This window comes from Nicotiana tabacum, chromosome 14, assembly GCF_000715075.1.
Source record: "Nicotiana tabacum cultivar K326 chromosome 14, ASM71507v2, whole genome shotgun sequence".
Taxonomy (NCBI): Eukaryota; Viridiplantae; Streptophyta; class Magnoliopsida; order Solanales; family Solanaceae; genus Nicotiana; species Nicotiana tabacum.
The window spans coordinates 86,710,023-86,737,905 of NC_134093.1; the positions used below are offsets into that span (position 1 = coordinate 86,710,023).

A 27,883-nucleotide genomic window follows, 5' to 3' on the forward strand; every position below is an offset into this window, starting at 1 on the left:
CGGCCTCGTTGTTAGTCAACCTAGTAGTTTTGATAGATTGCCTAATAGTGCTACCTGTAGGCGGCTTTAAAATGATGTCTAGCACGGACTCTTTTAGGTTCGAAGCCCCGTCTATAAAAAGGGTCCATACCCCCGATGATGTACCCGATTTCAACAAGAGTTCTTTTTCGACTTCGGGTACGAGGGTTGGCGTGAAATCGGCCATGAAGTCCGCTAAAATTTGAAACTTGATAGCCGTCCAAGGTTGATATTCGATATCATACCCACTGAGTTCGACGGCCCATTTGGCCAATCGGCCTGATAGTCCGGGCTTGTGTAAAATATTACGAAGTGGGTAAGTAGTTAATACGCATATGGGGTGACATTGAAAGTATGGTCTTAACTTTCTAGAGGTGCTTATCAGTGCTAGTGCCAATTTCTCTAAGTGTGGATATCTAGTTTCTGCTTCCCCTAAGGTTCGACTTACATAATAAATGGGAAATTGCGTACCTTGCTCTTCTCGAACTAGGACACCATTTACCGCGATTTTCGATACTACCAAGTACAAGCAAAGTTTCTCGTCTGCCTTTGGAGTGTGCAACAGTGGTGGGCTCGATAGGTATTGTTTCAATTCCTCTAATGCATGTTGGCATTCTGGGGTCCAGGAAAAATCGTTCTTCTTTTTGAGAAGAGAGAAAAATCTATGACTTCGATCTGACGACCTTGAAATGAATCGGCCTAAGGCAGTAATCCATCTTGTTAGCCTCTGCACAGCTTTTACACTGTCCACGACGGTGATGTCTTCGATGGCCTTAATTTTATCGGGGTTGATCTCAATCCCTCGATTCGATACCATGAAGCCAAGAAACTTGCCTGAACCGACCCCGAAAGCACATTTCTCGGGGTTGAGCTTCATGTTGTATTTCCTTAAAATCTCGAAAGTTTCCTGCAAATGAGCCAAATGGTCCTCTGCGCGCAGGGACTTAACTAGCATGTCATCAATATAAACTTCCATTGATATACCTATTTGTTCCTCGAACATTTTATTTACTAGGCGTTGGTAAGTAGCTCCTGCATTTTTAGCCCGAAGGGCATCACATTATAACAATATGTTCCATACTTGGTGACAAATGAAATTTTTTCCCGGTCTTTCGGGTTCATTTGGATTTGATTATACTCGGAATAGGCATCGAGAAAAGTAAGGACCTCGTGGCCGGTCGTGGCATCGATCATGCGATCGATGTTGGGCAGCGGAAAAGAATTTTTGGGACACACCTCGTTTAAATCCTTATAATCTACACACATTCTAAGTTTGTTCCCTTTTTAGGGACTACAACTACATTGGCTTACCATTCAGGGTATTTCACCTCCCGAATATACCCTATTTTAAGAAGTTTAGTTACCCCATCCTTTATGAATGCGTGCTTTACCTCGGACTGGGGTCTTCTCTTTTGCTTCATCGGTTTGAACCTAGGGTCTAGGCTTAGCCAATGCGTCGTTATATCCGGTGGGATCCCTGTTATATCTAAATGGGACCAAGCAAAACAATCTATGTTATCGATAAGAAATTGAATAAGCCTTTTCCTGAGTTCGGGGGTTAATCTCGTTCTCAGGTATACCTTTCGTTCGGGCAAATGCTCGATTAGTATGACTTGCTCCAATTCTTCAATCGTTGATTGGGTAGCGTCAGAATCATCGGGGACCACAAATGATCGATGGATCCTTTGATCATCATCTTCGTCAATCTTTGGATTTTCTAGTTGGGTTGAAGCTGACGTTTGTGATTGCTATTTGGCATATCGTTCCTCTTTTGAGTCCGGCCCCTTTGTTGACAAAAGTGAGGATATCGAAATTGCTTCTTCGACGACAAACATTTCTCTCGCGGCCGGTTGTTCTCTGTACATTGTCTTGACTCCCTCCGACGTTGGGAATTTAAGAACCTGGTGGAGGGTCGAAGGTACAACTCTCATATTGTGGATCCATGGTCTTCCAAAAAGGGCGTTGTACCTCATGTCACCTTTGATTACGTGGAACTTCGTTTCCTGGATGGTCGCGGCTACGTTTATCGGCATAATTATCTCGCCTTTGGTGGTTTCACATGCCATATTGAATCTGTTTAGAACCAGGGTCGCGGGTACGACCTGGTCTTGTAGACCGAGTTGTTCTACAACCTTCGATCTAATAATGTTGGCCGAGCTACCTGAATCAATTAACGCACACTTAACTTTAGTTTTATTCATAAGTACGGATATTACCAATGCATCGTTGTGAAGTTGCATGACTCCTTCTGCATCTTCATCATAAAAGGACAAGGTGCTTATGGGTGCATAATCCTGAGTTCGAGGTCGCTTTTCTCTCATAACCGATGTTTTAGTGCATTTAAGCACCGGCCCTTGAGGGGCATCGACGCCACCGATGATCATGTGGATGTCGTGCTGTGGTTCTTCCTATTCGTTTCGTTTACCGAAATCCCTATTTTTGAAAAGGTGTTTGGCCCTGTCGCTTAAAAATTCTCGAAGGTGCCCTTTATTGAATAACATGGCTACCTCCTCTCTTAGTTGCTTGCAATCTTCCGTTCTGTGTCCATGGGTTCCATGATATTCAACATATTTGATTGGGGTTCCTCTGGGCAGGATCGATCTTCATGGGTCGAGGCCATTTAGTGTCTTTGATGCGTCCGATGGCGGATGCATCGATGCTGAAGTTATACTCCGATAACCGTGGTACTTTTTTAGATCCGGTATGCCTATTGAACCCATTTTTGTCCATCAGTCCCCGAGACCCTTGGCTTCGATCATTTCTCTTTTCGCCTCGTACGGGGTTGTGTGAAAGTTCGCTACCCCCGACGATCTCCATTGTATGGTCGATATCGATCCTTGCTTGACATTGGTTCTCGATCGGTATCCCTTTTAAAATCGGATCCAGAACCCAACTGGTCGTCTTCGACCCTTATTTTAGATTGATACTGATTGTGCACATCGGCCCAAGTAATAGTTGGGTATTCGATTAGGTTATGCTTCAGCCGCCGTGAAGCCATCGAGCTTCATTCGTTCAGACCTTGAGTGAAAGCTTGAACAACCCAATCGTCTGTGATTGGTGGTAGATCAATTCGCTCCATTTAGAAATGAGATACAAATTCTCTTAGTATCTCGTTATCCTTTTGTCTTACCTTGAATAGGTCCGACTTCCGGGTCTCGACTTTTATGGCCCCGACATGTGCTTTTACGAAACAATCTGCAAGCATAGCAAAAGAATCAATAGAGTTAGATGGTAAATTATGATACCATATCATTGCCCTCTTCGATAGGCTTTCACCGAATGTTTTCAATAATACAGATTCGATCTCATCATCCTCTAGATCATTTCCTTTAATGGCACATGTGTAAGAAGTGACTTACTCGTTGGGGTCGGTCGCCCCATTATACTTAGGAATTCTGGGCATGCAAAACTTCTTTGGGATTGATTTAGGGGCCGTGCTCGGGGGGAAAGGCTTCTGTACAAATTTTTTGGAATTTAAGCCTTTCAATATCGGGGGTGCCCCCGGGATCTGATCAACCTTGGAGTTGTACGTTTCCATTTTTTGTTGTTTTCTTCGATCATTTTTTCTCCTGATTCTATTCGTTTTGTCAGTTCTTCGAACATCTTAACAATTTCAGGATTAGTCCTCGATTCTTGCTCATTTGACCTCACTATAGCTGAATCTGTTTTGTGGGTGACTTCCCGGGCCGGATTGGGCTCCGGCCTGCTCGGTATCAGGGTTTGACTCTGCAAGTGAGCTATTGCTACCTGTTGAGCTTGCAATATTTTGAAAATCATACGCAAGCTGACTCAGTTTTATTCGACGTTATGGGTATCTCGAGCTGCAAATCAAGTACCACCATGAATGTTATTTTCATGTTCAGAACGTTGGTCTGCCTCGATGGCCACATGTGAGTTAACGTCCAATGGTACTTCTACTAGAGCTCCAACAGCGTTGATGAGCGTCCTTTCGCCACCGGACGCCAAGTTATTGTTCTCATCTTAAAGGCCCTCTTCGTTGTCGATAGACAAGGCCATTAATCGGGAGTTCACTGTTGCTAGTCTGAAATCAGAGATGCTTCAAAATAAGCGTGAAACGGTGAGTATTTCAGAGATTCATGTCAAATAACCACTCTTATCCTTAGCCCCACGGTGGGCGCCAAACTGTTTACCCGAAAAATGGATAGAGTTAAATTTGTACGTAGTTCTAAGGGTATGTGGTATAATTTGACACAAATCGTAAGAATGAATAAAAATATCGAGTGTTGACTGTAGAGAATGAAAAATAAGCAAAGTTGGAAAGAAGATGATTTATGGATTAAGCAAGATGAATCAATCTATGAAGCTAAAAAAGGATAACTCTTCAATATATGAGTGTATGATATCTCAGTTACAATGTATGCCAAACTTAGTCCCTTACAGAAATAATAACTATCCCCTTTATAGTGGAGGGATCCTACTTTAGATATAATTAAAAATACATAGTGGGGGATCCATGATAAATCAGCATTTCCATAATTCCTGCCAGGATTCTCTCTAGTGCGGTTGCAACGGCTCTTGTCTATGAGCTCGATATTGACTCGAGCTTGATATCGAGTCGAGCTCTCGATCTTGACTCGAGCTCGATTCTGACTCGGAGCCTTGTATTGATTCGGGGTCAGTGTTGGTCGGTCTCTGCCTCATAGACTCGATACTTTACTTCGCATTATAGTTCGATTTCGATTCGAACTCGATAATGATAACGAGCTCGACATTGATCGGTCCTTAGGGCTCGAAGCTTGATGACCTGACTTCGGACCTCAACCTGATATTATGAAGACGCTCTTCGATCCAATGAATTACCATTTCGACCAGAACGTACGAAGGACTAACTGGTTTTGACCGTATACAAAGTTAAAGAGTGATGATAGGGTGGTTAAGTAGAGGATACACGTTTTTCTTCTAAAAGGTAATTTGCATTTCTTGCATTTAATCTACATGAGTTGTATTTCTTCTTCTTTTTCTTGTGGAATATTAGTTTTTAATAGAGAAAAGTTTACACAAATGTAGCCAATCACACTCCATTTCATTTGTATATCCATAAAAAGCTTGGCCATGTAATCCAATAAAATATAGCCTAAATACACAACATTTATGTTTTTTGTTAACAAATCTTTAGATTTCATCCATCTCCGACCAAGAAATCTTTTTTCCCTTTCACACATATTCTTGCAACTTATTAGGGTTCTTTTTTTTCTTCTTTTTTTACTTTACTTTTTTATTTTTTTAATTCCTATATCAGATTATTTTTTATTTTATCATGCTTCTATTATTTTTCTATTTTTCATGCTTATTTTTCGTCATAAAGTCACCAGAAAGAAAACAAATTGCACTATTATTATTATTATTATTATTATTATTATTATTATTATTATTATTATTATTATTATTATTATTATTATTATTATTATTATTATTATTTAAATATCATTGATGATTCTTTTAGGAGCATCTTTTATTTTTCTATTTTTCATGCTTATTTCTTTGTCAGAAAGTCAGCAGAAAGAAAAAAAGTGTCCACTATTGTTATTATTATTATTATTATTATTATTAAGCAACCCATATACATTCGTATGCAATGTTATACACTGAAATACAATATATATAAGCCTTACACATTCGTGTGTGTGCGCGTGTGTGTGTGTATATATATATATATATACGTGCGTTGCACGTTAATAATAGCACGTAATGATTTAGAATATTATTTATATGAAGGAATATCAAAGTCAACTAATGATATATATATGCAGAAAAATATTATTACATTAGTATAATACGCAAATTCGAAGTGATTGGACATCATTATTTGAACCTGCAAAAATAATTGATTTAATCATGTTAGTTAGATAATGTGACTATCTACTTATAATTTAGAAATATGCAATATGATGATATTTTACCTAAAATTTCTTTGTAAATGTTATTGTCTGTGTATGTTTCCTTCTAGTTGAGGAGGTCTGGAACAAAGATGTCAATGGCAATGCCATGTGCATTTTCACCAAAAGTTTAAAGCTTTGTCCAATGCCCTAAGCAAATGGTCCAGACAACAATATGGAGATATCTTTCTGAAAGCCAAAGAATATGAACACAAGTTGAAGCAAGCTAAGATGGTCTGGGCTCAGACCAATGATAGCAATGACAAACATAACTTTCATGAGCTTCAAGCTAATTATGTGAGATATATGAAGCAAGAAGAGTCCATCTTAAAGCAAAAAAATAGCTGCAATGGTTTAAAGAATGGGATGCCAATTTCAGATATTTTCACAGCCTGATTAGAGGGAGAAGAAGAAAGTTGTTCATACATAAAATTAAAGATGATGAAGGAGAATGGGTTCAGGGGGATGAGGCTATTGGTGAAGCAACATGCACATATTTCCAGAATATCTTCACTGAAACAGGAGGTGCTATCAGAGAAGACATGTTATCATGTATCCCATCCTTAATCACAGCAGAGGACAATGAGCTCCTTACTAAAGATCCCACCTTGGCATAAATCAAAGAAGTGGTTTTCTCAATGAGTCCATCAAGTGTTGCAGGACCTGATAGAATGAATGAAAAGTTCTTCCAATCATGCTGGCACATTATAAAAGCTGACTTGTTGAATGTGGTTCTGGACTTCTTTGGAGGTGCTACTATGCCAAAGTTCATGACCAGTGCTTGCTTAGTCCTTCTACCAAAAGTGGAATTTCCTAACTCCTTTGCAGAATACAGACCAATTAGCCTCAGCGTCTTCCTGAACAAGATCATATCCAAAGTTATTGGTTCTAGACTGGCCCCTATCCTTCCCAGAATAATTTATGTAAATTATTTTGGCTTTGTGAAAGGAAGAAGCATATCAGAAAATATAATGTTGGCATAGGAAATTGTTCAAGGAATTTAAAAACCTAACATTGGCTCTAATGTGGTCATCAAGCTTGACATGGCCAAAGCTTATGATAGAGTCTCCTGGGGATTTACATGCATAATGCTGAGAATGATGGGTTTTAATGAGATGATCATTGACATGATATGGAGAACAATGTCAAACAACCGGTACTCTGTCATCATAAATAGTACTAGATGTGGATTCTTTCACTCTACTAGGGGACTGAAACAAGGTGACCCACTGGCCCCCTCTTTGTTTATCATTGGAGCTGAATTACTATCCAGAATGCTCAACAACATGTCCCATGATTAGTTTTTCAATGGTTTCTATATGAAGAAGAGAGGTCCACACATTTGAGCTTTGTTGATGATATCATCATTTTCACATCTGGAATCAGGAGTTCTCTAAAGAAAATCATGCACATCCTCAGTAAATATGGGAAAACATCTGGTCAAAAGATCAATAAACAAAAGAGTCACTTCATGACCTCTCCATCTGCCTTCAATTCTGCTGTTAGAAGAATTCAACAAGTAACAAGTTTCAGCAAGAAAGACTCTCCAATCACCTATCTAGGTTGTCCTCTCTACACTGGCAGAATGAGAATAGTGTATTTCAATTCCATTGTAGCTAAAGTTGTAGGTAGGATCAAAGGATGGCAAAGCAGAGTTCTCTCATATGGAAGAAAAGCCACATTTATTAAACATGTACTACAGTCGATGCCCCTTCATCTTCTTTCAGCACTCTCCCCTCCAAAAGCTGTCTTGAAGCAGATTGAAAAACTAGCTGCTAATTTTTTCTAGGGCATGGAAAAAGACAGAAACAAATATCACTTGTCATCTTGGCATAAGCTATCATTTCCTATGATTGAAGGAGGAATTGGTTTTAGAACAATGGAAGATGTCTGTCAATCAATGAGATTCAAACAGTGGTGAATATTTAGAACTAATTCCTCTCTCTGGAGAAACTTTCTTAGAGCTAAATAATGCTAAAGATCAGACCCAATTTCTAAAAATGGGACACAGGACAATTACAAGCTTGGAAGAAGATAATGACCAACAAAAATAAAGCAGAGAAATATATTCAATAAGGCTACACTTAGGCAATTGTAGCTTTTGGTGGGATAACTGGTTGGGTACAGGTGCACTTGCTAATTACATAAGTGAAGGGGGTAGACCAGGTAAAATTACAGTTGTCCATTTCTGGGAAAATGGACAGTGGAACCTTCAAAAGTTGAACATAACTGCTCCAGCTCATATGATTCATCTCATCATGCAAATTCCCATCCATTATATGCTACAGTCCCAAGATCAACCCATTTGGACACCCACAGTGACAGGGGCAATTCACCTGTGCTTCTACATGGGAAGTGATAAGGAACAAGAAGCAACCCAACTTTACCAACAAAATGACCTGGCACAAAAGGATCCCATTCAAGTGGTCCTTTTTCTTGTGGAGGGCCCTCAGAAACAAGTTGCCAATAGATGACAGGGTAATATCATTTGGTAACCCCACTGTTACCAAATGTGTATGCTGTATCAGACCTGCAGCTAAAACGGTTGATCATATTTTCAGTACATGCAACTTTGCAACATTTGTCTGGAAGAAATATGGAGGGCCAGCAGGAATCAAAACTGAAAATATGCCACTAAGACTGCTTTTTATGAACTGGTGGTTACAGAAAATAATAATGAAGTTCAGAAGTTAATCCTGGATACAGTTCCTATCATTATTTGTTGGAATTTGTGGAAGAATAGATGCTCTGCAAAGTATGGAGGAAATAAGTCTTCTATAACTAGAGTCCTTTTTTCCATTAACTCTGACATTCACATGCTGCTTCATGCAACTTACCCTGCTATCAAATGGCCTCAAAGATGGGTGGATATTTATTCTATCATCGAGGATATCAAGCATTGCACTACCACTCAACAAGTTATTTGGACTAAACCAAATGCCAATTTTGTTAAAGTCAACTCTGATGGTAGTGCACTGACTAATCCAGGAAAGATTGGTGGTGGGGCCATCATTAAAAATCACCTAGGGGAGTTTCTTCAAGCAATTGCATCTCCTTTGGGTGAAGGTACTAACAACCTTGCAGAAACAGAAGTTGCTATCACTGGTATCCAGTGGTGTATTGCCAATGGGTACAACAAAAGTCACCTTGAAATAGACTCAGCTCTTTTGATCAATTGGCTAAAAACCAACTCTAACCCTCCTTGGGTCTTAAAAATGAATCTGCAAAAGCTAAGAAACCTGTGTCTTCAATGTGAGGAAGTTCAGTACTCACATGTATACAGAGAATCCATCTATCCTGCAGACACTTTGTCCAAGCTTAGCCATGACTTGACTGCATTAACTCACTTCTCTAGTGTCAACACATTGCCTACTCATATCAGGGGTCAAATTCATCTGAATTTCCTGAATACCCCTGCTTTTAGGCACAAGAAAACACACAGAATTATACTACCAGCTCACCTTACTTCTACTTCTTCTCATGGTTATGGCTAAAACATGATACTTAACACAGTATCACTACAATCCCCATATATCCAAATCCAGAAAAAATCAAAACCCAACACTTTTGGAAATGGACACTCAGTCCAGTTTTTCACTGTTCTTTTGTGCAGGTTATCTAAGCACACTTCTAACAATCCAATGTTATAAGAAGTGTTGTACTCTAATCCTCTCACACCCAATAGTCACCCAACCCATATACTTTAACCTATCACACCTACATCCACCAGTAAACTACTCCAACAATAACACACAGCCTTTATTTAATCCTCATCCCTCTTAGTCTTCTAAACTCAACTACAAATGTAGTAGAGACTATTCCTTTCTTCCAGACTCCACCCTTCCCTTATTTTTCAACACCCATTATAGAATCCAAAGAAAAATGCAAACATATAGCCATCACCACAAAAATAGTTTTTTCAATAACTTTGCTTTCTTTTTTGCAGGTACAATTCACTATGGTATACTCAATCATTTGACTTACACTCAGTGTGTGGTATTAGCAATCTCAAGGCTCATCCTACTAAGTGTTAGTCAAAGGTTCACAATATCCCATAAACCTCATGCAATTGGGCAGAGAGGATTCCGTAGCATCTATCTACAGAAGCAACTATCTCACCCCATCAACTATAACTCCATCAGACAAGCCTTCAGATGCCACAAGAACCTGAGAGCAACACTCCAAATTCATACACACAAGAACAACATCAACAATGGTCATAACATACAATGATTATACTCTAATGCCAGCAATGCCATATCCATTCATTGGAAGCAAGACAATGATGCCCATTTACTACTAACTTGTTTGCTGAATTTTGCAGGTACAATTGACATGTCAAGATCACTGGTGCATTTCCAAGGTGTTGTATTAGCATCCCAGATGCTCAGTCTGTTGGAAATACATCAGTCTTCCAGAGTCTATCTTGATAATCTTTCCAATGTCACACACATTTTTGGGTACAACAGGTCCACTCTCAGGTTTCAAATGCTAGGGCCTCACAAGAACACAACTAGGGGTTCAAACCTTAGCCATCATACCACTACTATTACCAGAGTTCAACTCCAGAAGTCTACACACTACATCAATCTTACATTGGAGAATGAAATGCCTGGTTTCTACACCAATCATCAGCTGCTACAAGTCCATTTCCTCTCCACTGTTTCCTGGATAAAGACATCAAGGATAAGCTCAATCTCTTTTGTCAGCTGCAATATTCAGAGGTAGCAAGATCAGTCAACTACAAGGATTTCAGTCATCACTGTCTTCAAATTGGCTTTCTTTGATCTCATTGTCAAAGTTAAATTGAAGACAGTTTGTACCATACATATCTAGTTTTTGTCATATTTTAAAGGGAGAATACACTTACCTTCTAGATGTAGGTTATTTTATTTCTGGAAGATATATTCCCAAACTGCTTGTATAGTTGACCATACACATCTGGCCTTAGAATCAATTGTTTGTATATTTGACCTAGGTTCATTTCACAGTGTTTTTGTATACCCAATTGTCTGCCAACTATGGATAGGCAATTGGCACTTCATTATAGGTGTAACTTCACTCATTGTACAAGATTCAACTGATTGTCCTTTTTGGACAATCAATTATTTATCCACCATAGATTTGGAGGCAAGGTCCATGTCCCCCTTCTTTGTTATACTAGTTGTTATCTTATTTATAAAAATAACCTCTAGGCGCAAGGCCTGGTGGATTTGACCAAAAAACAAAAAAAGAACCCTAGACTTGGAGAGAGGCAATTTTTGAGGAGGATTTTACACACGGCAAGAGGGTAAGTGATTTATACTTGATGTTGATATTATATCTTATTCCTTCATGGATTATTACACATATATTATGTGATTTGAAAGAGAAATTTAGGGGTTTTGGCTATGATTTGGAGAGTAAAAATTAGAGATTTGGGAGCCGATTTGAAGTGGAATTTGGAGAAAATTTATATATTTGGACTCGTATGGAATGGGTAACTGGGATTTGTAAGTTTGATCGGGTTCCGGGACACGGGTCTAGGTTGACGTTTTGGTTGACCTTGTGTATTTGTATAAAGATCGAAGCTTTATTGTTTGAGGTTATTTCCTATGGCTTTATTTTATGTTATTGAGTTATTTTTTTTACTAGATTTGAGCCATTTGGAGGTGGATTCGTATGAGTAGACATTTTTAGAGTATTGATTCTATGCGCTTTGAGGTAAGTAACTTGTTTAAACTTGGTTTGAGGGTAATTTCCCTTTGGCTATGGTATTTGGTATATGTTGGAGTTGGCGCACGTGCTAAGTGAAGAGTGTATAAGCGTACACTGGGGTTATTCATGATGACATTGGGCTATTATGTGCCTTGTTTTGCTATTATGCCACATTGTTTTCGTGTTTTCTCCACTTTTATAACTACATGAGCTATTATTCATGTTAGAAATCATGTGTAGGCTATATGCTTGTCTGTTTGAAATATGATATGGCTATTCTTACTATATTGAGCTGTTTGCCTTAATTGTAGTTATATTTTACATCTGCGTACATATTTCTGTCTTTGTGCATTCTTCATATGTTATCTCACATGTTATTGGTGCTCTTTTATGTATGGCACTGGTTGAGCTGAGTACTGTGAGATGTGAACATTTGAGACTTGAGTGATTGATGACTGGTCTTGGGCATAGAGCCGATTTGATACTGATAGTGAGGTGACGCGTGCGCCAGGCCCCATATTGGGCTAAGTGATATTGATCATTGACTTAGATTTGATTAGCGCTTGAACTTGGCTGCCCCTCTAAGTTAGGTATTAACATGTTGGTTCGGGCACAATGGTTATATATGTGCTTGGTGAGGGACTAATGTCAGGAACTCATACAGTACTGAGTGCGAATGTATGATGTTTGGTGGGTACTTATGTCAGGCACTGTGCATGTGCTGAGATTTGGTATACTTGATGATGTAACTGCAATAACGTTGATTCTGGCATGTATACTTGTCATGCAGGTATGTGGTGTGCTTATTTCCTCATGATAACTGGTACTTGATGTCTCTAATTGATGTATAGAACTTGGAATCATAAATAAATTGATAAAACCATGTTTAGGTAATTTTTTTGGAAGAACTTATGCCTTAACTGTTATTAAGCATGTTTATTTCTTCTCTTATTGTGAAAAAATTGGATTTGATATTACTTGAGCTACTTTTTTTTGCTGTTGTTATGCCGTTACAGTTGTTGTTGGCTGTTGAAAATGAATATTAGATCTTGCCAAGCTCGTCACTGATTTCAGCCCGAGGTTAGGTCTGTTACTTATTGAGTACATGGGGTCAGTTGTACCCATACTACACTCTGTACTTTATGTGCAGATCCATATGCTGCCGAGAGAGGTGAGTGCTAAAGAGTGGCATCAGTACCAATTTTAGAGATTTTCAGGTAGCTGTTATTTCGTTCGCAGGCCTTGAAGTCCCTTCTCTTAGTTCATGTTATTATTGTTCTATCTTTTAGACAATATTGTATTTTGGGTTCAGACTCTGTATTTAAATTCTGTAGAGCTCAGGTACTCGATGATACCAGGTCGTAAAATGGTTTTCAGTTATATTGTTGCTATTGACTTCAACTATTTATGGCATTCTGTTGTTGAGACTATTTGATACTATTATTCAAGTTTGTTTCTACCTATTGATTAATGTCTTGCCTAGCAAGCGGTGTTAGACGTCATCATGACTCCGATGAAATTTTTGGGTCGTGATATTTTTGATTCCTTATTTGAATATGATGGGCTATGTTGTATGTTGAATTACATATTGTAGTCTTAGTCATACTTGTACACATGCATACATATCTATATATTTTATTTCTATATTTATACGCACATATATGCTTCTCTTGTTCAAATACATACATCCATGCATATGGTTCTCTGATATAAATTTAGGCTGATACGATGGGACATTTTGTGTGATTATTGTAATTTATGACATAATGGTATTTTCTTTGTGTATTGATGATTGATCTCTGAGATATTACTATTGATTTGGCGCATGGATTTGAATTCATCCTTTTGAAATTACGTGATCACCCATTCTACCTTGGGACATATGTTCACAATGTTATTTGACACTGAGAAGGTGATGGATACCAGGTAGGTATTGGCTGATGTGAAGTTTATATATTTCTCATGCATGAATATTATAGACTCATGTAGGAGCATGCATACACATGCTAGTTATTGCATATTATCTTTATATGAGAATTTGATGCCTTGATTATATTTTTGATCATCTTATCTGAAGAGCATATTTAGCTTATTTTTCTTTGATTGTTATCACGACCCAAAATCCACCAATGACGGTGATGACACCTAACACGTCGGTTAGGCGAACCAACAATCTCAATAATAAATAAGCTGCTAGCATGGATATAACAAGTCTAGATTGATTTAGTAATAACATAGATAAAGCTAAATATGATAATTAAGTGCAAAGTAATACAACATCTCCGAAACTAGTGTCACTGAATATATGAGCTTCTAGGAGTAGTAAAATACAAGGTCGAAAATAAATACAATACTGTCTGAATCAAATAACAGTAAATAAAAATGCAGAATGTGACTTCAAGGTCTGCGGTCGAACAAACATCACTACCTTGAGTCTTCAAGATCAGAATCGAAGAACCACTTCTTTACTCCACTGGTACCAATGCTTGGATCTGCATAAAAATATACAGAAGTATAGTATGAGTACAACCGACCCAATGTACTTAGTAAGTATCAAGTTTAACATCGAAGAAGTAATGACGAGTCTTTACCCAATTGAATACTTACTTTCTTAGTCAGAATTTGCAATAAGTGTAGAATAAGAGAAGAAACAGTTCAATAATAGTGAATATCAAATATATGAATAACAACTAAGGAATATAAATACGCATGCTTCTCAGAAATAATTCCCAAATCATAAATCTTACACCAAGTCCACATAAGGTAAATGATTTACAGGAAATAATAGGTAAATAAATGCTTCTACGTGAGTGCGTGATGTAGGTTGCATGCTCAAAAATCAACCTTTCTAAATAGCCAAAACTAATCCACTCACATTTAGCACTGTATGGGTGCCCGACACGATAGGTGTCTCCTCGTTAACATGACCCGTGAGTTTGATACTCTTAGGGCCAAAAATAAAATAGGTGATCACCTAACTCCAGCGGGATGAATCCATATCCAATCATCCATTGTATAACAATTCAATAATCAGTATCCTCAAGCCTCGCATACATCTCAATGTGTAAAGTAACTCACAATACCATAACTCAGATCATAACCGCACAGAATGTACCATTATACCATAACTAAATTCATATGTAAAAATGTTTGCATATGCGTGTAAGATAATATACATATGGTGCAAAAGAATATTAGAAATAAATATGCAGATGTATATGCTCATGAGAGGAAGGTAAGCTACGTCTACATCACATATCTCGACATACCAATAATGAGTCATCATGTTTAAATAAGGAAACATAAGCCTACACATGATCTCTAGCATGGATAAGGAAGCTCACATATACAATAAAATAAAGCATATATCAAGAAGAATGCATAAATAAATAAAGTATAAAAAAACCTATAACTATACTAAACATTGTATAACATTGGTCCGTATTTATACGCTCGTCACCTCGCATATATATCATCCCCAATGCAAGTAACATATAGCAATCAAGTCCATTTTAGGTGAATTTCCTCTTAACAAGGGTAGCCAAGAGACTTACCTCTACTCGGTACCGCTTCAACCTTCCATAACCACCTTTCCTTTAAAAGTCTTCTCCAATCGGCTTGAATCTAGCCAAATAATACTCAACAAGGTCAAATAAAGCTATAGAAATCACCTCAAACAATAAAGTTTCAATCTTTAATATCTTAAAAAGTTAAAGTTAACCCTCGAACCCACATAGTGAAATCCGAGTCTAGGGGTAAATCTCGTCTACCCATAACTGTACGAGTCCAAATATATAATTAGATTCTAAATTCGAGTCCAAATCGATATTCAAAACCTTAAAATACACTCTTTTAAGTTATAGACAAAAACCTCAAAATTCACTTTAGAATTCCATATTTTAGGTGTAAAAATTCATGGGGAATCAAGATATATGATCAAATCCAAATAGATTTTACTTACTCCCAATATTGTATTGAAATCCCTCTTAAAAATCTTCTCCTCTCGTTCTCCAAAACTCCAAAATAGTAAAAATAAGCTAAATCTCAAAATTCTGGATAAAATATACTCCTGCTCGCAATACCTTTCGCGAATGCGGCTGCAACCTCGCGTTTACGAAGATAGAAATCTACCGCATGAAGCCCCTTCTTTGCAAACGCGATAGAGTCCTTGAAAACGTGAATGCCAACTGCCTAGCCTTTTTCACGAACATGATCCTCCCTTTGCGAACATAAAGGTCAAGCTCCTCCAATCCACTTCTTTCTTTGCGAACGCGAGCCTCCCTGTGCGAACGTGATGAATACCAGACACTGGAAAAACTAGCAAAATATTCTCCGGGTGATTCGAAACTCACTCGAGCCCCTCGGATCTCGTTTAAACATTCCAACAAGTTCATAAATAATATTTGCATCTATCCAAGGTCTCAAAACACATACAAAAGCATCACATCCAAGAATTAAAAGCTAAACTACATATTGAACTCTGTTAAGTTCAAAGCTCCTATAATTCCAACCAAGCGTGCGATTCATACCTAGACACCTCAGATTTTAACCAAAATTTGCATAGAAGTTCAATTCATCTACACGAACCTATCTACCGGAACACCAATCAAAATCTGAATATCAAAATCAACTATTAGTCAAACTTATGTACTCGAGAATTTTTAAAATATCAACTTTTGATAAATGGTGTTGAATCCTCCTAGGAACCTCCAAAACCAAGTCCGAACATATGCCCAAGTCCAAAAACAAACTTATTGAAACCTTTAAACGACCAATCAGAGATCGATTAGTCAAAAGTCAAACATTGGTTAACTTTTATAACTTAAGGCTTCCAAAATAGAACTAAGTGTTCTGAATTACTTCCAAATCCGCCAAATCAACTATCCCCACAATTCATAAAACATCAAATAAAAAAATGGGGTTCCAGAACTCAAAACGACCAATTGGTCATTATAATTGTGCACCTTATTATTCATCTGTTACTTTTTGGATTATTTTCTATTCTTTTACATGCTTATGAATTAAACAGGTTATGAAAAGTGAGTATCCTTGTCAAAACCTCGATAGTACATTAACGAGATTAGACTTGATACTTAGTGAGTACACATGGTCTTTTGTACTCATACTATACTTCTGCACATTTTTATATAGAGCCTGATGTTGTCCCTAACGGTACTCAGAAGGGAGACCAAGAGCTTGATTGGAGGCTTCTTGGTGAGATGCTACCCTTGGATTCCCCTTCTATCTTATTTATTATTCTCTTGATCCAGATAGTATTTGTGTACTTAAAGACTATGTTGTACTCTATCTAATAGCTCATGACTTTGTACTATCATATTTTGGGGATCTATGTAGTATTTTCGCACTTGATATAATTTTAACCTATTTTTGCTTTTATTTATTTTATTTATGTTAGTTGAAAATTCTTTATGTTATCTTGTTATGGTTGCTTATGTATGTTAGTTCGGCTAGCAATTTGAGTTAGAATTTGAGTCAGTTTGGCTAGCGAGTAGAATTAGGTTCCATCACAGCTATGGTAGAATTTGTATCGCGGCGAGTTTGTATCAGAGCGTATCACTATGTACAAGTGCCAAGTTGTTCTGATTCTTATCTACCTTTGTACATAATTATAACAACAATAATATACCCAGTGAAATCTCACAAGTAGGGTCTGGGGGAGGGTGAGATGTATGCAAACCTTACTCCTACCTTGTGTGAATTAAGGTTCAACTTTCAATAGATAAAAATAATGCTAGGCGATTTCTTCTATTCCGAAGAAATATTAGACATAACTACTTGATATATTTGCTAATAAAGTATTTCTTCTGTTCCAATTTATGTGATGATGTTTGACTGGGCATAAAGCTTAAGAAAAAAAAAGAAAGATTTTTGAAACTTGTAATCTAAAATAAGCCATAGATATTTGTTTAGCTATAAATCATCTTATTAAGCAAAAAATGAGCATTTTATAGTTAAATTGTTACTTAATATAGAAACATGATATTCGTTTTTGGAATTTTCTAAAAAAGAAAGAGTATCACATAAAATGAGATGGAGGGAGTAGCAAGTATTTGAATAAAATGGTTAAAATATGAAAAAACTAGCATGGTAATGCATTATAAACAAAAAGGGATGGATACATACAGAGACATTTAAAGGTGCAACGATTTTTTATTTAGATATTTCAAGTAGGCCTTGTTCCGATTGAATACCTGTAGTAGGTTCAAAGTGTACCAGTCAGACACATTTCACTGACATGATTGATAGCGTGAGTTGCACATGTAACATGCTCGTGTTCATCATCCTTTAGTGATGTCCTAGGAGTATTTTCAATATATAAATTTATGTTTATACATACTTTTATCTCTTAATTCATCTATTTTCACTTTAAAAACTATTAATTATGATTTAATTTTTGACAAATTACAACCGAGAACGTCAAACCAAAGAATAGTGTAACTCACGCTATCAACCATATTAGTGAAATATATTTGATTAGTGTACTTTTGACTTACTATAAGTATTCAATTAAAATAAAAACTACTGGATATGTCTAAATAAAAAATCATGATAACGTTAAATGTCTCCTTATGTATTCGGCCTATGATCGAATTCATAAATTAATAACAATGAAAGCCCATAGGTAACCAATAAATTTAGTTAGAAATGGATAATGTGAAATGTGTGCAGAGTGCAGACAGACAAAATACATGGCTAAAAAAGAACCCCACTCGCCTATTCCCAAAGCTTCCTAGAACCAACCTGTTAACACCGTGGCATTACCAAGCATCATAATATTCCTCTCCGGAATCCCCCAAAATACCCCTAGATCCTTCTCTATTTACACCTTTGCCCTTCTCCTTTAACTACCTTTTAAGGTCATTTTCGACAATAGCCAAAACAGAAGTCACTTTTCATCCTAAGGCGGCTCATAAATTCCCAAAACACCCTAGCCTAACGGATATAATTATACAAAACACAAGGTTATTAATGTAACTTCACCATAAAAGAATTGGCTGCTGGACTTCAAACAGTAAATAAATTAAAATTAAAACAAACAAAACTGAGAAGTTGGGTTACGATAAAGATTTTTCATAAGGGGGTAGGTGGTTCAAGAACTCCGGCGAGGGTTTTCAAAAATTCCCTTATATTTTTCTGCTTTTTTATTCCCTTATCGTGAAACCCACTAATTTTTTCTTCTCATAAAGTTCAAATCTTTGATCTGTAATTTTGCCAATTCTTGAGAAAAAGAAAGAGTCCCTTTTGGGTAATTTTCCAAATGTCTACTCCGCCGAGAAAGATTTTCTCCGGCTGGACTTTGACACCAAGAACCGATCCGGCAAATAGGGCAGTTTCAAAGGGTAAAGATGTTGGCTTTATGGGTTCTGCACAAAAGGGTGTTTTCTTAAGCCAAGATTGTGATGATACTATGGACAAACAAGTGATTCTTGAGAAGCTCTCAAATCTTGAAAATGAGGTTAATTTACTAACCCCCACTTGTATTTTATAGTTTTTTTTTATTATTTATAGAATATGATTGTTTTGCTCTTTGGTACTTTAGTTTTCTTGGGTTTAGACTATGTAAGAAGAAAGAGGTTTGTTAGTATTTGTTTAGTTTGCTTGGTATTATAAAATTATGAAGAATTATATTTTGTACTTTGTACATGGATCTTGCAAGAATTTGGGGTGTGTTTGTTTGTTATATGCTAGGGTAGAAAGTAGTTTGGGACAACTGGAGTTGGGCCAGAAGCCCGCAGAGGAGTTTTTTTCAATATAAAAAAAGGTTATTTTTGAATCTAAACAATCAAGAATCTTACTTGTACTGATGACAATTTGGAACTCGTTTCTTGCAAGTGGAGCTGATGTTGTGAAATCTAACTTGTGGATACTGTTTTGACATCTCAGTTTAGGCAACAGTAAGACATCTTATGCTGTTTATGAGTTCATCAATCTATTATGCTGCCCTGAGATTTTGTTTCTATATCTGGTATCATGCTTGTGTACGCGGACCTTACCTCTATCTCTACCTTGTGAAGGTAGAGAGACTGTTTCCGATAGACCCTCGGCTCAAGGAACAGTGAACGTATCGTGCTTTTGCATATAGATAATTCATGTAGGTTGTATTTGCATTGTCAAAAAAAAAAATGTAAGTTGTATTTGCAATAAATGGTTTAACCCATCTTAATTTCCCAGCCCACCGATAGAAGGGGGGGGGGGGGGTGATCTTGCCAGTGATAAAGGATAAAATGTGCTAGCACTTGCTGCTTCTATGCTTGATGTATATGTTAGTTTTTTTCAGTATATATATGCTGTGCCATGGGAGTTACTTCTCTTGAGTTTCAAGTCAGTTAACAAGGATTTTGTTTGACTGCTTCGTTTTTTCTGTAGCTAAGTATGAAGAAATTAAGCAAGCCCTAGATAAAGCAAAAGAGGACTATAGAAGAGAACAAAACGCTTACTCAATTGCTCTATCTGAAGTGGAGAAACGGGAGGAGAATTTGAGGAATGCGTTGGGCGTTGAGAAGCAATGCGTGCTTGAGGTACACTTCTACTTCTTCATTAGGCTACCATGTTTTCTGATCCATTGTTCTTTCACGAAATGTATGATTAGCAAGCTAACATGATTAGTTACTCTCAGGAAAAAACTAATTAAAAACCGGTATCTGTTGCTAGGAGACAATAATGTTTGTTAGCTTTGCCTTGAAAGCCTTGGAAGTAATGCCAGCTTAACTGTAGACTCCTGGTTGGTAAAATAATCGTAGAAAAATTATTTCCGTCTCTTTTCCTTTAGGCAGCAGTATACTACCCTCCTACATTCCATCTCATGTGCTTTAGAACATCACCAGTGTTTGTTATCACGGATTAATATAATGATTTATAGCATATGTACCAGTTATGACCATGCAGTATGTTAACTACCGAGCAGACAAACTCCGCATATGTGCTGGAATACCAGACTTAGCCTTCTGCTCCATATGGGCACAACATGAGTTAACCTTTTTCTTCCATTCACTGATAAAAGCAAATCTGCAAATGTACGAGAGCTACACATGTTTATCTGGAATACTTCCAAGTAGTGCAAATCTGTCAGATGAACATTTACCTTGACTTCTGGTATGATGCAATTGATTTTTGTCATGTAATGATCAAAGAGGATCCAAAACATCTAAAATTCCAAGTTACAGAAGGCACTAGGAGGTAATTTTCTTGATTTCCATGCCTTTTATGTGGTGAACTTGCTCGATTTTCCTGTATGAATATTGATCTGGATCCCCTTTAGGAATGTGTCCTATAAATTTCAACTTTTTAACAAAGTTTCTGATGAGGTTTTACATGTGCTTCTTAAAGCGAAGGTTCTTGGCACTCTTGTTCAGTTTTATGATGATACTAGCCCACTGTATTGCTTTTTAATATCTTAATCGTTGGTGCAGCTAGAGAAGGAACTGCGTGAGATGCGCTCGGAGTATGCAGAGACTAAATATACAGCTGATTCAAAATTAAAAGAGGCAACTGCATTGGCTACTAGTGTTGAAGAGAATTCACTACAACTAGAATTGAAATTGCGTGCAGCTGATGCCAAGATCGCTGAGGTGAATAGAAAAAGTTCAGATGTTGAGAGTAAACTATGTGATTCTAAGGCTCAAGAAAATGCACTTAGAAGAGAACGGTCCTCTTTCAATACCGAGTATGTTCCTTTGAACACTAATATTTTCCCTCATTTCTCTATGCAACTTCATCGGTTTGATGTTCACAGTTTTGAATGATGAAAGTGATGCGATAGAATCCATTGACAGTAACAGTGTTTTTTTCCCTTGTCATCTCAGGCGTGAAGCTCATGAGAGTGCTCTATCTAAACACAGAGAAGAGTTGCGAGAATGGGAAAGAAAACTAAAGGAAGGAGAGGAGAGGCTTGCTGATGCTCGAACACTGCTTAACCAAAGAGAGCAACGAGCAAGTGAGAACGATAGCGTTTTGATACAGAAGCAGAATGACCTTGAAGCTGAGTCGAGGAAAATTGACATAGCTAACTCAGTTTTGAGGAAGAAAGAAGATGATATGAGCAGCCGACTAGCTAGTGTTGCTCATAAGGAGAAGGCAAGTTTCCTTTGATTTCTCCAATAGAGTAGCTAATGTGTATTTTGATCTTTATGTTTGCTAGTTCTCCATTTGATGCAGGAACTTGAGGATGTGAAAAAGAGCCTGGAGATAAAAGAGAAAGAATTAGATGAACTACAGGAAAAGCTAAATGCAAAAGAGAGAGTGAGTACCTGCATTTATTAGTGATTTATTATTTTGTATTTGTGATTGATATTTATGAGGACAGTCCCTCCTCCTCTCGAGTCAATTTCTTTACCGGATTAAGCCATGTCATCTTCTCTTACTCTTATTTAAAAATTTCTTATTTATACCCCTTCCAATATTTGGAGTACTCTTGTCCCAGGGCTTTGGTCTAGTAGTAAGTGCACAGTGCGTGATGTGTGTGTGGGTTAGGTGCACGTCATGAGTTTGAACCGTGACACAGATAGCCTGGTATGTAAGTGGAGTAGGGTAGAGGGGCAGATACATTATCCACCAAGTTCTCGGTTGTCAAAAATCTAGAGTACTCCTCTAAAAATTTCTCCGCCTCACATTATCTCTGGTTGTCAGTTCTCTGTTTTGCTCCTATTGTCCCTTTAAAGTCTTTTGTTTCCGAGGAAGAGTAATAAACTTGAAAAAAGAGATGTCAAGTATTTCAATTATTGATAGGACTATCGTACTTACTGTATACTTATCCTTGTTATTGGAAATTACCAGGAAGAGATACAAAAGCTAATGGATGAACACCGAGCTATCCTGCAATCAAAGGAAGAGGAGTTTGAACTGGAAATGAGGCAAAGGCGGACATCACTGGACGAGGAACTGAAAAGCAAGGTGATTGAACTGGAGAAGAAGGAAGCTGAAGTTAATCACATTGAAGAGAAACTCAAAAAACGAGAACAGGCACTTGAAAAGAGAAATGACAAAATGAAAGAGAAGGAGAAGGATCTTGAATTGAAGCTGAAAGCATTGAAGGGAAGAGAAAAGTCTCTGAAAACTGATGAGAAAGAAGTGGAAACTGAAAAGAAGCTGATATTTACTGAGAAGGAGAGTTTACTGGCTTTAAGGGCTGATCTTGAGAATGAAAGAGCTGAACTCGAAAAACAACAGCTCAAGATCAATGAGGAAATGGAACAGCTTAAAGTAACCGAAGATGAGAAAATGGAACATGCTCGCCTTCTTTCAGAACTGAAGCAGGAGACAGACAATTGTAGACTTCTACGAGAAAATCTTCTGAAGGAAGCTGAGGATTTAAAGCAGGAAAAAGAGAGATTTGAGAAAGAATGGGAAGAGCTGGATGAGAAAAGATCTGTGATCAAGAAGGAGTTGAAGGAAGTTAATGAATTGACAAGGAATTTTGAAAAACTGCGGCACACTGAGGAGGAAAGGTTGAGCAAGGAGAAGTTGGAAACAGAAAATTATGTTCAGAGAGAGTTGGAAGCCCTTAAAGTGGCGCAAGAGACATTTGCAGCTACTATGGATCATGAGAGGTCAGTATTAGCTGAGAAAACTCAAAGTGAGAAAATGCAAATGCTTCACGATTCTGAAAGACAAAAATGAGAACTTGAGAGTGAAATGCTGCGGAAGCAGGAGGAAATGGAGTCTGCGCTGCATGAGCGGGAGAAACTCTTTGAGGAAGAGAGGCAGAGGGAACTTAGCAATGTTAACTATTTAAGGGAAGTTGCCCGTAAGGAAATGGAAGAGATGAAGTCTGAAAGAGTTAGGCTGGAGAAAGAAAAACAGGAAATTTCTGTAAACAAGATGCATCTTCAAGAACAACAGTTAGAGATGAAAAAAGATATCGACGTGCTTGATGGTTTAAGCGGGAAGTTGAAGGATCAAAGGGAAGCTTTTGCAAAGGAAAGAGCGAGGTTCATTGCTTTTGTCAAAAAGCAGGAGAGTTGCAGCTCATGTGGAGAGGGAATTCGTCTATTTGAGCTTTCTGACCTTCAAGCTCTACATGATGTGGAGAATTTCGAGGCCCCTCCCTTGCGTATTGCACAGGAATATTTAAAGGATGGTCTCCAGTGCTCACCTGGAAGTGCTAACAACGAGTTGTCCCCTGGTGCTCTTAATTCAGGATCTACTGCTTCTGCTGGAACCATGTCCTGGCTTCGAAAATGTACATCAAAGCTTCTCTTATTCTCACCAGGTAAGAGGATTGAGCATCCTGCATCTCAAGGTCTCATTGGTGGATCTTCTCTGGCAGAGAAATTGGTTGGTGAATTCCCTGATGGACTGTCGAAAGACGACGATCAACCAGATCGGGCTGTTTCCATCAATGACACGTGTGATGACCAGAGACATCAAAGTGATAACAGCATTAGAGAGGTGGAAGCTGGCCAAGATATTCGGGAAGACTCTGAGCAGTCCCACATGAATGCTGGTCAGCGCAGACCTGTCAGGAAAGGACGTGGTAAAAATGGTAAGACAGGTCCAACTAAGGCAAAAGCTGCAAGTGCAAAAACTATCCTTGGAAAAAATCTTAAGGAGACTGAGAATACGCACGTGAATGGAGGTTTGGAGAACTCTATTAATATAAATGAGGAGAGCCAGAAAGAATCTAGTCTTTTGGGGGAAGCACCAAGTAACACCAGAAAGCGTACTCGCATCCATACATCGCAGGGAACGGCAAGTGAATTTGATGGAAATCATAGTGATGGACAGTCAGATAGTGTGACGGCCAGCAGTCGGAGGAAGAGGAGACAAAAGGCTGCCCCATCTGTGCAGGTTCTTGGTGAAAGAAGATATAATCTCCGCCGTCCCAAAAGGTAAATCCCTTTATGGTTTTTGATTTCTGAATTTTGTCGTATTGTGTAGACAAAATGAACTGTAATGCAGAGACTATACACAAGATCTATCTTTAAATGTTAAATACAAAGTCAGCCCCCCCCCAAAAAAAAAAAATCACACACAAAAATAAAATAGAATCTGACATGCAAAAAGAAATTTAAGAATCATTTAGAAGGGCATGTTTCTGGAGGAAAGAAACAAACCTCGCCTTCCCTAGCCCTCCTTCACTGCCACAACCAATTGGTAAAAGCCGAGAATTAATGGGGAAACTGAAATGCTTAAGCTTGGCCTCTATATTTTCAGGAAGGTTGTTAACCTCAAAGGCGTGGGTACCGTGGTACTTCCATGGCTACTGGAAGTCAAACCGATTCACTTCTGAGGCCCTTAAGTCTCTTGGATAAGGTTGCGTGTGGACATTTAGAAATATTGGGTTCTTAAGGGCTATGAGTGACAGTTGAATGCTTAAGTTTGGATGCACTTTTACTAAACGAGTTCTGGAATTTGAAATTACTCATTTCAGAGTTCCATCCTCGTCCTTGTACTTCAAGAGTGGCAACCTCCATGTGATGAACATTGGTCTTAGGTTAGCGTGATGCTATCAGTACCCTAAGAATTCTCTTTCCCTGAACATTTTCTTCTCTGAAGTAAAAGTTTTAGGTTTTGAATGAAGAATACAGCTAATCATTTACTACCGATCAAAAATAAATTATAGCTGATCATGTACTCCGGACAGCAGACAGCTTGATTCAGTTTACTAGAGATCTAAAGAGGTTTCTTTTACCGGAAGGAAGAGGTTGTGAAATTTCAATGCTTTCTTTTTATGACCCATGTATTTCTGTAAACTCAATTTAATTTGATTAAGTAGAACATGCAGACCAACCCTGGTTTGCTTGGGATTGTATGCAGACCAGTACCAAACGGATTTCAAAATTTGGTAATAGGTACTTCACAGTCGTAGTCCTGTAATCACCTGATGTCAGAGTGGTACTGGCCTTATTGGGACTAGTACCAAAGTCTTGTTTAATGGTGTCTACTCAAAGGGACTAGGAACTAGATTGATCACCAGCATCATCCTCGTGCTTGAGAGACGATTGGGTGGTCTGTCGGTCATCCAATAAAGATTTTAGGTCTCATGAAACTCTAACTTTGGAAGGAGATGACCAACTCTCTAACTGCTTCTCTTTTCGTGGTAGATTTTTCGTCTCTGTTGCTCCTTCCCCACCTTCCTCACTCTCTATGGGGGCTGGGCAGGTGTTGTTTGACAGCTAATGGTGTTTGACTTAACATTTTTACCATCAGTGCGGCTGCGGCAACGGCTAATGGATCTTTGCCAGAGCTGATCTCAAAATCTCAGGAAGAAACTTTGGATTCCAATGCTGCACCAGCAGCTCCTGCAGAGGTCAGCAGTGGAGATAATGGAGAACTCAGAAACTCGGGTGCGGGTCTTCCCACTGTAGCCGATAGCCCTGTAAGTATACACTCTATTCTCCTGCCCCGTCTGATGTACAAATGTCCATTATCTCACCCCTACTATTTTTGTTTATCATACTTTATTTTGTTCCCTGGCACCTCTTTCCCCCGGATATTAACCCGCAACAGCACAGGTGCGTAGGGTAGCCCGGTGCACAAGGCATCCCGCGTTTACGCAGGGTCCGGGAAAGGGGTGCAAATTATTAAACTGGATCTTTTACTCTAATGAAATATTCAAATACATTTTTCTGGCTACAACTGTTTCAGTGGGGTCGTTTGGTTGGTGTAGTAAGGAGATATAATCTCCAATAAAATACAGCATTATATTATAAAATGTTTGCTTGCTATTTTTGTTTTCGTAGCAAATAATGCTTGCATAAGTTATGCGGAAATCTATGTATTATTTTATGTGGGATAGAATGTGAAATAAGAATCTGGATATTAATAATAGATGGATTACACACGTTAAGACGGCAATACATAATGGTAAACTAACTTTTATTTTACTTGAAAAGCAAACACATTTTAAATTATACATTGTGCACTAATTTGTAACATATCAAACCAAACATCCTACAAGAAGTATCAGTATAGTCTTTGGGCACTACTAATCTCTGCATTAAAGTCGCAACATTACTAATCCATACATAACATGTCTCTAAATTGAACTATCTTAAGTTTTGCTATTATTTGTCTGGCAGTTGAAGGGTGCAGCAGACAATCAGGCACACAGTGCTGATATAGCTGATGAATTGGTAGATGATACGGGACTGAGTGAAGAAGTGAATGGAACACCTGAAGGACCCTCAGGTTACAGTGTGTACGATGAGGAACACAAAGATAAACAGGATGAGGATGATGATGGTAAGAACGAAGAAGATAACGAGGAGGAAGAGGTTCAACATCCCGGTGAAGTCTCTATAGGGAAGAAGATTTGGACTTTCATCACCACATAGTGAAGGCCAAAATGACAGTGCGCTTTGGTTGCATGCTCGAGAGAATTTTTCTAGGCATATTGACAACTATTCCATTTCCTTTGCTACTTTTAGAATAGTTTCATGCTTTTAGAGTTTGTCTAGTGGTGTGTGTATTCTTCTGGAAATGAAGTTAAAACAGAAGTCAGTTCAGATCGGGATTGTTGTGGTAGGCTTTTAATGCTTGTGATTAGGATGTCAGGTGCTTGCATATTGTTTAACCATCGTAGTGTCCATAATATCGTGGTATCACGACTTAACCATTGTAACACTAGACTTCCAGTACTTAATGTCATTGAAACATTGCTAAAATGACTTAATTGTTTCATTGTATCTGCGTTATTGCCACTTACAGACAGAAGAATTGAATATGAGACGAGTCAATGGTTATCATACCACCTTTCCTACAGTCAGAGGTCTTGGTTTAAACTTTGGGAATAAAGAATCTTTTGGTTGGAAGTGAAGTGTCAAATATTCTGCCTATATGGTACAAATTTGAATTAGTTGAACCAATGAGCTCTAGATATTGGATGATTAAGTTGAACAAAAGAAATTGCTTATGATATATTATACGTTAATTGGAGACGTTAATTGGAGCCTCATAGCTACAAATTGCAATCAAACGACAAACTTGGATTTTACTTGAATAGACATGACCAAGTAATCAGCCGAGACTCATGTTAACGTCTTTCGTCACCTTGAGATTTCCCAAAACGATTAAAGAAAAGCTTAATCGAAAACAGCCTCTACCTTCGTAAGATAGGGGTAAGGTCTGCACACACTACAAAATATGTTGTAGGTGCTCACTGGGTTTGTCGTTGTTGAAAAAAAGGAAAGGTTAAAGTGATTAGATATGTTCCAACTCTTCTTAGTTTTCTACACCTTCAAGTCTCAACAATACAAAATATGCATATATGCTCGTTCTGTCTCCTTTTATTGGTGCTATTAGGAACCTCG

The 27,883-nt window shown here is 38.0% G+C and overlaps 1 pseudogene; it reads left to right on the forward strand.

The window, feature by feature from the left end:
- Positions 1-18,891: 18,891 nt before the first annotated feature.
- Positions 18,892-27,238, forward strand: LOC107772087 (nuclear matrix constituent protein 1-like; annotated as a pseudogene).
- The last annotated feature ends 645 nt before the right edge of the window (positions 27,239-27,883 follow it).